Source organism: Ascaphus truei, chromosome 2 (assembly GCF_040206685.1).
Source record: "Ascaphus truei isolate aAscTru1 chromosome 2, aAscTru1.hap1, whole genome shotgun sequence".
Classification (NCBI taxonomy): Eukaryota; Metazoa; Chordata; class Amphibia; order Anura; family Ascaphidae; genus Ascaphus; species Ascaphus truei.
The window spans coordinates 401,737,064-401,747,733 of NC_134484.1; the positions used below are offsets into that span (position 1 = coordinate 401,737,064).

Here is a 10,670-nt window from a genome sequence, read left to right on the forward strand (position 1 = left end):
TTTATGACTGTAGCTGCCTGAAGAGAGAGATAGCCTCAGGTTGTTAGTCTAAGGGATTAATTTTTGTGTGCAGCTAAATCTGCCTGCAGAAAAATACCTTCAGGGGGTAGTGGCCTGAGGTGTTAACTCCCGTTCTCTGGCTGTCTACAGTATAGCAAAATAAAGGGAGGAAAAGAGTGGGTCAAATAATCTATACGCCCAAGCAGCTGTATGGAGGACCTTAATTATAGTCCATACCCAATGTAACAGCTCCTCTCGCACTTTCAAGATAATGAGTGCCGTAAGAGTACAGGGTTTCTGGGGGGCTGGGATCTGAGAGAAGAGGAGTGCAGTCAGTGTGGCAGTCCTCCAAGTCTGGAGTCCCTGACTCGGGGAGTAAACGTGGATGGACTGGAGAGGGGAAGAGGTTTCCTAAACAGTCCAAACAGCGCTAAGTAATTTAACAAAAGTCTGTCCTGGTACTGGGAAAAATTGTGGTCAGACAGCAGAAGGGAGGGAAGGAAGTTGCCCTACTCGCTAGCCCTTAAGCGCAGAGGTCTGGGTTTAGTGTTAAGCTCAATACTACTTAAGTATAGAGTGGCCAGCCAACCCTTGCATGGGTTAAGGTGACAGAGTGGCCAGTAATAAGTTTATTATTTTAATGTTGCTGCCCACAGAAGTCGTGGAGGACGGAGATGAGGACGGAGATGAGGACAGGGACGGCCTTCATCCTGGCTGGGGTAAATACAACTTTTATTTACTTTATGCTGGCTGGATAATGTTTTATTTTTAATGGAGATCTGGATAAGAGGGATTTTCCCCATTACTGTACTATATGTATGGGGGGGGGGAAGTGGGGGTTTGTTTGTGGTAGAGGGGGTGGGTAGAAGGGTGCTCATTCATTGCCATTGGGGTTATATTTGTTCCCATTGAGGGGCATAAGTAACCACACTGGCAATCAATGGATGTATTGGCTAGTATTGCTGTTTGTATTTTAATGTTTATTGGGAGTAGAGTGGGTGGGTGAAGGTTAGAGTTTACTGTGGTAGGGGTTGATAATGAAGGGCTTAACTCCTCCCGCAACCTTCCCAGTAGGTCTAAATACACACCACAGGCCAAATACCACCTTCACTCTCCTCCTCTAACCCCAATAAACCAGGCACTGGTATTTAACCCCTTCATTGCCTTAGCGGTTAGTCGCTAAGGTAATGAAATGAAGCTGTGTGTAAATGTATTTTTATTACATAGGATGGAAGCAGAAGGTCTCTGGAGCTGATATTAATGCTGGCCAGCTCCGGAGATACTCGGCTTCAATCCGACACTGTAAAAATAATTATTTTCTTCTGAGTCACATCGCGGATCACATCTCGCCACCCTTACGAGGGCGAGAACAGAACCTGCGTGTTGTGAATTCGGAGCTACTAGAATTGCTCGATTTCACAAAAAATACGAGTTTGAGTATTTTTTATGCTCCCGCGTGATTTGTCTGTGCAGGAGCACGACCGATCGTGAAGTAGTGAGTTTGGCATGTTATCAGAGCTTCCTGAATATTTACACTTGCAAACTCGCTCGAGAAATGCCGAAAATGTTCGATAAGTCACTTATCGAAGCTACTAGAATAGGCCCCTAGACTCATTCAAACCTTGTTTAGAATCTTTTCAGGGTCTACGGTAGATGTAAGTAACGCCAACTTTATGTGTGACCTAACTAACGTAACTTTATGTCCCCGCATTATCCTTGACTAAGTTTTGTGGATATGACATGATAATGCCTCATTTGCTATTCTCTTTATGGGAGAAAACAAGCACTTTTTAACACCCATATTGATATGCTTAATACAGTCCCCTATGTGCACTAAAGCTTAGTACAACGTAGTAAATATTGGTTGTAGTCACATTTATATGCAGAAAGCCGTTCAGAAAATGAAAGCAGCTGCTATTGGAACAGTCAAAAATACACAAAATAATGCAATTTGTCTTACTCCCTGAAACCGCAAACGAGATGTTTTGGGATTACAGTCAAATAAATACTTGTTACTTTAACATGAAATTAATTTAGTAACCACTGATTGCCAGAGAAGCCAGAGGTGGAGTTTTATATGGGTATAACCCATTGTGTTTTTACATAATGCAAAAAGGTTTGTTAACAGCCTTGTCATTACACTTTATTACTATTTGATTTAGGTTAATCTGATGTTTGCTGCATTGTGCAGTTTATGCAGTGATAAACCATGCTAATGCCTGAAACAAATCCTCGGGGTAAGCTCTTGGTTGTCCCAGTATAAAACCCAAGGTAACTACATGGGTTACCCAGCTGTATTGGCAGCATAAGGCTGCGGCCACACTGCCGCTGAGCTCGCTCATGCTTGAGAGCGGTGACGTCACCAGCACTTCAGGCATGAACGATCAGCTGTCCTGCAATAATTTTAGAGCAGGAGCAGGGGGCGTGGCTATTAAGGGAGGGGGCGTGTCATTGGCTGGATCGTGTCTGTGTGTGTGTGTCTGTGTGTGTCTGTGTCCCTCCATTTTCTCTCTCTCCCCCCTTCCCTCCTCTCTCCCCTCCCCTCTCTCTCCCCCTTCTCTCCTCTCTCCCCTCCTCTCTCTCACCCCTTCTCTCCTCTCTCTCCCCTTCCCTCCTCTCTCTTTCCCCCCTTCCCTCCTCTCTCTCCCCCCTTCCCTCCTCTCCCCCTTCCCTCTGTGTTTCTCCCCTTCTCTCTATCCCCCCCTCTCTCTCTTCCTTTCCCTCTCCCATTACCTCTCCTCCTTCACCTCTCTCCCCCCTTCCCCTCACCTCTCCCCCCTTCACCTCTATCTCTGCTCAGCTCCCCCCCACCCCCTTCCACCTCTCTCCGCTCAGCCTAAACTGCCTCTCTCCCCTCATTGGTAAGAGCAGGGTCATGTGACCCAGCTCTGCGCTCGAAAGACTCTTTTCCTTGTCTCCCCAAGCAGCAAGCATTGGAGAGCGCGCATACCCATGCATGAGCACGGGCGCGCCGCGTGAGCGTGGACGGGAGGATGAAGATTCAAAGAGATAACCGCGCCAAGTGCCAAGCACGGTCAGCGCCAGTGGGGACTCAGCCTAACCCAGAAGCAACTTGATATTATTTGCTAACACTGACATGTTAGTGCGTCAAAGGTCATATATAGAGATTAACAAAAGATATCGGTTGAAGAATATTTTATTATTGTAAGAAGATTGTATTATTTCCCAAATAGTTTTTCATTTATCTCTAAACTTTAATTTACGCTAATAAAAATGTCATGCTTTAAAAATACTTTTTATCCATCTGAAGTTTTTTTCACATTGAAACAGTGTATGGAAGTAAAGGATGGATTACATTTAAGTTAAAGACACACTAGCTCAACAATGGCAGTCGCATGCTGCAACATACAAATAAATGCTAGGGATGTACACTTGATTTTACACAGCACCGAAAACAGTAAGACTGGCTTCATCTATATAATGTGGACTATAGATCAAGAGAAACTTTTAAGTAACTTTTTAGATTTGAATAGATTCATGATACACCTTAGCTAAAAATAAATTTGGGTAATTTAGATATTAAAAGGAATGCAGTGTTATTATTTTATTCTCCTAAGAACTCTTTTGGTACTAATGGTGCATTGACCAAGTTAAAGTCTAAGGGCCTCATGCAGTAAGCGTTGATAAGGGAAATATGGCCATTTTATAGCCAAAATTGGGTTTGAGATTCAGTAAGCGCCGATAAGTGCTTCATATCGCCAGGTTTCGGAGCCGATAATTTGGTTATGGCCAGTCGCCTGCCGATAAGCCTGTTTTCGACACTGATCGCCACTTTTTTAAATCGGCTGGATTCAACAAAAAAAAACAGCTTATCGGGGCTGATCGGCACTACGAAATTGAGATGTTATGGCCGATTTCTCCCGCCAACTAAAGTTGGCAGTTTGGACGGGAGAACGATCGCTAAGGCTGCCGGAACGGCACTTAGAAAAAAAAAATCTTCTGTACATCAATGGAAGTCAATGGAGCGGGGACGTATAACAGTATAGTACTGTTTACGTTTCATTGCTCACCATACAAGGGGGATTTGCATTACAGTGTGGGGGCATTCCCTGCATTGTGTCACAGCTGATGTGTCTTATTTGCATAACATTCGACTTTTACATGTTTTCAGCATTTGCGGGTCACATTACTCATCATGTGATGATGTGGCAAGGGAAAATACTATACTACACTCTTAAAGGAGAACCTCACATCATATCACACATTTTACTCAACTCAGCGACAATTATTTACATGATGTCACACATGTCACACATGTCACACATACACCGTATATTCATGTTCCTTTACATTACACAATGCTTGTAATGTGTCACGCATCTTTAAACCTTCATGTACATCTAAATTCTCATGTTTACATCTACGTTTGGGTCCTCCCTATTTTCATGACGTCACTTATTGGACGCTCAATCACATTGCATGTTTACATTGTAACCGTTGCATTACAAGCACTTCAACCTAACTTATACACACATGTACAGTAATTCAGCATTGGGACACCTTGTAAACTCATTCTATAGCAACTATCCTCCTTACAGAAATGCATGCATATGCACACGACTATTCATTGTTGGCAACATGTGACAATAACATGGCTAATTACACATGTTACACAAAACTTTTCCCACGTCAATCTCAGCCTTTTTGTCTCATTACATGACTGACTCTTGCGTTCACAAGTGTTACATGCATTGCACATGCAACTATTTATTTGCAAGCAATCTTTGTACAAAGCTTCACGTCACATCATTGCCAAATATCATCATTCCCTGCAGAATACACACAACAAATACTTAGAACAACAAGTGCACACAGCTTGCCACAGAAGTACTTTATTATGTTAATGTAACACCTTGCATTTTACTATGTCACCTGACATCATCACATACCTATTTAAAGGACGCACATTACCTGCTCATTCACAGCTACTCATTTCAAAATGTTGCGAATGTTTAGGAGACGCAGGAACATTCTTTTCTATGACATGCTTGCTGATCAAGAGAATGATATAGGGCAAGGTAGGGACACACCGAGGGACAGTGACAGTGACGCGGATACGACAGGGACAGGGAGAGGGACAGGCCGAGGGACAGGTAGAGGGACAGGAGATCAGAGGAGAAGACAGAGGAGACAACTTGTGCCTCGTCCGCGTCTGTACAGGGAGAGAACCCTGTTAGATGGGATGAGTGAGGAGGAGATTGTAAGTCGCTATCGTTTGAGTTCAGCAGCAATCTTATCTCTTTATGAGGAGATAAGGGGGGATTTAGATTTTTTCACAGCCAGAGGTCGTGCAGTCCCTGGGCTTGTTAAAATGCTGTGCTCATTACATTATCTTGCTTCCGCGTCATACCAGACAACTGTGGGCATAGTGGGCGGGGTCTCGCAATCTACATTCTCGCGGGCCTTGACCCAGTTTCTCTATGCACTCAATAGACGCGCTAGGAATTATATTCATTTTCCTACAGAGGCGACAGAGTGGCTGGAAGTCAGGACTGGCTTTTATAATATAGCAGGGATACCATCTGTGCTGGGTGCAATCGATTGCACACATGTTGCTTTGATTGCACCTAGTCAGAGTGAGCATGTGTACCGCAATCGGAAGCACTACCATTCACTCAATGTACAGGTGGTATGTGATGCCACGATGAGGATAATGCATGTGGTACCCAAGTTCCCTGGTTCCAGTCACGATTCCTCTATCCTGAGGAACTCTTCAGTCTTCCATGCGTTCGAAGAGGGTCATTTTGAACCTGGTTGGCTGCTGGGTGAGTACACATTTACATGTTCTAACACAAAACACATTTTGATTTAGGAATGTTGGCATTGTACAATTTGATCACTAATGTCAGCTTATGTGTCCTCCATTCATTATAGGTGACTCAGGATACGGAATTAGGCCGTGGCTCTTGACTCCGGTGCTAAACCCTCAAACTGAAGCAGAGGAGAGGTACAATGCAGCCCATATATCTACAAGATCTGTTATAGAGAGGACATTTGGCCTACTCAAGACCAGGTTTAGGTGTCTGGACAGAACTGGTGGGGCTCTTCTATACAAGCCTCAAAAAGTGTCTGATATTATCCTTGCCTGTTGCATTTTGCACAATGTTGCACTCAGGCACAATGTACAGTCAGACCTAGCTGAGGCTTTGGTAGACGAGCATCCCACCCATGTAGCTGCTGAAAATGAACAAACAGCCAGTGGTGGCCAGACACGACAGAATCTCATCAATTCATTTTTTTCTTGTAAGTACAAACAGATATGTTCCAAGTTATACTTTTATAGTTACATTATGTTATCTTAACAAGAATGTTTTTTTATATACCCTTCTGGTAGGACACAGATGAATATGGGTTGCACACCTTTCTTTTCTCTGCTGTGTGCACAAAGGGATGTGGCACCGGTATGTTATTGTTGCACAGGTTATAGAATCCCTCTTCAATTGTACTTTAGTTGTGTGTATGTCAATACAACTTGGGTAACAAAGCAATAATATTTTAGCATTGTGTTATTCCTTATGCTAAGACAAAACACATATTATGCCCATAATCATTCATGCTTCTAGTATGCTTACATACAATGTTATTGGTGCAGTGTAACATGTACATCCAGATGATGTGTACACCAGGCTGATTTACATTTTGAATGTCATTAAATATACATGGTGTTGCACATTTAACACCAAATACACACTTTGATGTGTTCTTTACGGTACTGAAGATGGCATGTCAATGTTTGCAATTTATATATTGTTCCTTTGCATTATAGGTATATTTGCAGTATGACTGATCATGGTATGTATATTTGCTGACATCTCTCATAAGATGTGGCTACCTCAATCTTCCTATAATTATTGGAACTAAAAACCCAACATATTGGTTTAAACACAAATGTTACATATATGTACTTTCTGTATCATGTATATGCATTTAGCTACTCTTGAGGTTTCATGTGCATTGTATTACAAAATGATTCCTCACATTTCATCACATTTTATGTATGTTTCCTTATAATTTCCATTAATGTAATATAGAGGTGTTTGGAGAAAAGGGGATAACTGTACTTATTTGTTTACTTACGGGAGCACATTCATCACTAGCATAGACACACTTTTTAAGACAACTGTTTGTGTGTGTATCAATTGGTGTAGGATCCATGTATAACACCGACAAATGATAACACCAGCTTTATTATGGTAGCTTATATCATCATATTGACTATACTATGTATTTCTAAACGATTAATAAACACAGTAAACTATAGTTAGTTAGGTTAATGAAATATACACAGAAACGTACTTCATAACATGATGGTGATGTCATATTCAGAACATCATGCATTGGAGGGGACCATAACATCTGGCCAGTAACATTATTTGCTACAGTCCCAAACCATTTTATCTACATACCCATGTAACAAGAGATTTTAAAAATAAATGGCTACTTGGTTGTAAGTGTCCTTTACATTGGGAGAAGGAGTGGCTCACTGAGTAAAGACACACACTGGCACTGATAGTTTGAAGCAGGGGAGTCTGGTTCAATTCCCGGTGTGGGCTCCTTGTGACCTTGGCCAAGTCACTTTATCTCCCTGTGCCTCATGCGGCAAAAAAACATTTGTACGTTCCACGGGCCAGGGACCTCAGGCTGAAACATGTGTCTGTAAATCGCTGCGTACAACTAGCAGCCCTATACATGAACATGCTCATATTATTATTATTATTGTTACATAGTTTCGACAGTCATACGTTCCATTACATATTAGAATACACAAATGTGTTAGCAGAGTGGGAATGGTTGTTATATATAAAACACACCATGTCATAAAATGTTAGTAGTCATTAAAGAACACTCAATAAAAATTCATGAGGCACTCTTTTGCAACATCATTATGTTAATTAAGTGCTTATGCAATATAGGCATAAGGGTATCACATTTTTAATTGTTTTTTAATAAGCGCTGCAAGCAATATAAAATTAGTTCCATATGTAGTATAGTAGTCGGTGGCTCCTCCTCACAATCATCTCATATAAAGGTAGACTCTTCTGAAATCATACATTGATCCGATTGTATCTTCCCCGACATCTCTGAAATACAGCAAACACATGATGGTCAAAGATGGCACCTTACTAGATATGCATCCGTGACAAAGCGTTACGCAGCTCTATATGATTGTGTAGATACACACGTCAGTCACTTATATGTTAGAAGTAAAACTGTTCATCAGTATGTAATGTTTCTTTAAATTTGTAGCAGGCATAACTATGTATAAGAAGTGAACGTTGCCTGTATACTGAAAGATGTGCGCGCACATCTTTGTGTGCGCACGCACTTCACGCTTGGCTCCACTAACTGTTAGCGCATGCGCAAAACAAAGCGTACGTTGTGCGTTCAATACATGTTGAAAATACCAGTAAACATAACATCTTTATTTCAAATACAATGAAGACGAAACTACATTCGTTCTAAACGAGTACATCTGTATTCTTTTTAAACAGACGTGTTTGAACAGAAAGCACGGCCGATAACACAATGCGCAAATGCAATACGTGTGACGTCATGTTAAGCCAGCGTGAAACGCACGCTAACACTCCTCCCACTCAATTAACATTCGGCTAACGCCCAGGGTACGCCTACAAACACTGAGCCGCACGCATCACACACTGCAGTTACCGTTACTATAACAAAACATGACAGCCAATAGGCTTTGAGGCGCGCACGTCGCTTGGGGGCGGGACTTACATCAGTAATCCTTTTTAAGGACGCCTTGGCCCATGACAAGGGTCCCACGTCATACGTGGTGGACCCGGTTTTCAATGTTGTAGATGTTGCATGATAACAAAACAGGTATGTGTTAGAGTAATGGAAAAATGTTGCTAATATGTTTAAAGGGATAGGAAAGTACGTATATTTATTCCGTCAGCAATGTGTACTACTCTTTCAGGTTCTACTATATTGTATTAGGAAACAATTTGTTTGTGATCGCTACATGTTATGCAGTCTGCAATGTTACGCTGTATCCACGCATTGAAAGTGAAAATGGTGGTTACAAAAAAAAAAAAAATTTAAACGCAGAGTCAACGCATAACGATTGTTATATTTACCATTCTTCTAGAATTAACTCTTCGCCTGGCTGCAACTGGTCGCTCCAGAAATGCAAGGCATTTTCATCCACGCTTAACCCAACCGCTGAATCCAGTATGACACATATCTCCTCCAGGATGCGCTCATAGGAATCGCCACTGCTTTCTTCAAATAATTGGTCGGGAGGTAGGTTCATTTCTTCGGGTTCCCATTCCAATGCATTTTCAGCTGAAAGGCTTGGTACATAATCATAGTACTTTTGTTCTTGTACAATGTGGGTTTCAGGAATGGAGGCTGCAGATATTGCAGCACGTATCGATTCAAACGGATCAGTAGTAGCGGATACATTGCTATTGCCATTAGGAATAAATATGCCTTTCACGACAATATTAGTGCCGTCTTTCAGGAGAAATTGTTTTTCCGGGGCAATCTTCCAGAAACCATAGGTGTGTTGTAGCTTATACTGGTCACGTTCAAAAAAGTCATTACTTGATAAAGTGAATCTTATTGAGGAATTAAAATTCCGTGCATGCTTACGGTCTTGGTAATAAGGATATTTTGCTCGAATGAAATCATCGATTTGGCGTGTGCTTGCTTTCTGTCCGCGACTGTTCAAGATGGCTTCACAGATCATGTACTTATACCCTAAAAGGGGATTAATATTGTTAACGAATTCATCAGCCATGTCTGAGTAGCACAAAAGCTGTGTGCAGGTCTGTGTTATTTGCTCATCAAAATGAATGTGCTGAATGGCTAACAAACTCCTGTTTTTCCTTGTCAAGGTCAACAAAACTAACTACTTTGACTCCTTATTTCAAACGCCAATTGGATTTGTTTGTCTAATTGGGTTAACAGTTGTGGTTCGTGATATGGGACTGTGGGAGAAACATTTCTCCTTCTTTTATCTCGTTTGTGAAAAACATCCCTAGACTTTGAATGCGTTCACATAGTGTTTTTTTGAAAACTAACAAAGACCACTGTGTGAAAATATTTCTTAGCCAGGCATATCAGTAAAAACAGACACCTGCAAAAAGAAATGTTTTTTCCCCGCTTACATTTCTGTGTGTATGTGAAAGTCTGGTTAACTCCCTGTCTGCATGAGTTTAAATACGTGTGTATATATATATATATATCTCTCTTATAAAAATATATATATATTTATATATTATATGTTATTTTTTTTAATATTGCAGGAGTACACACAACATTGATGGCATTAAGTATACCTTGTATGAAACCTATTTAAATGGTGAGAAACATGATTGAATTAAGTAATAAACATTTGTTTAAGCACAATACTGTTAGAGTCTCATACTTAGGATATTTCTCAAACATTAGGCCTGTATTATTAAAATAGTGTTTTCACAAGGAAGCATGAAGTGTATTAGTTTGTAAAATACATGTATACCAGTTTATATAGTACTATATATATATATATACACACACACACACACACACACACACACACACACACACACACACACACACACACACACACACACACACACACACACACACACACACACACACACACACACACACACACACACACACACACACACACACACACA

The 10,670-nt window shown here is 41.2% G+C and overlaps 1 long non-coding RNA gene across 1 annotated transcript; it reads left to right on the forward strand.

Annotated features, from left to right (window-relative positions):
• Nucleotides 1–5,972: 5,972 nt before the first annotated feature.
• On the forward strand, nucleotides 5,973–10,352 carry LOC142487657 (uncharacterized). Its single transcript, XR_012799279.1, has 5 exons — nucleotides 5,973–6,264; nucleotides 6,356–6,422; nucleotides 6,788–6,813; nucleotides 9,131–9,285; nucleotides 10,293–10,352. It is a non-coding gene; the product is annotated as an uncharacterized LOC142487657 (long non-coding RNA).
• The last annotated feature ends 318 nt before the right edge of the window (nucleotides 10,353–10,670 follow it).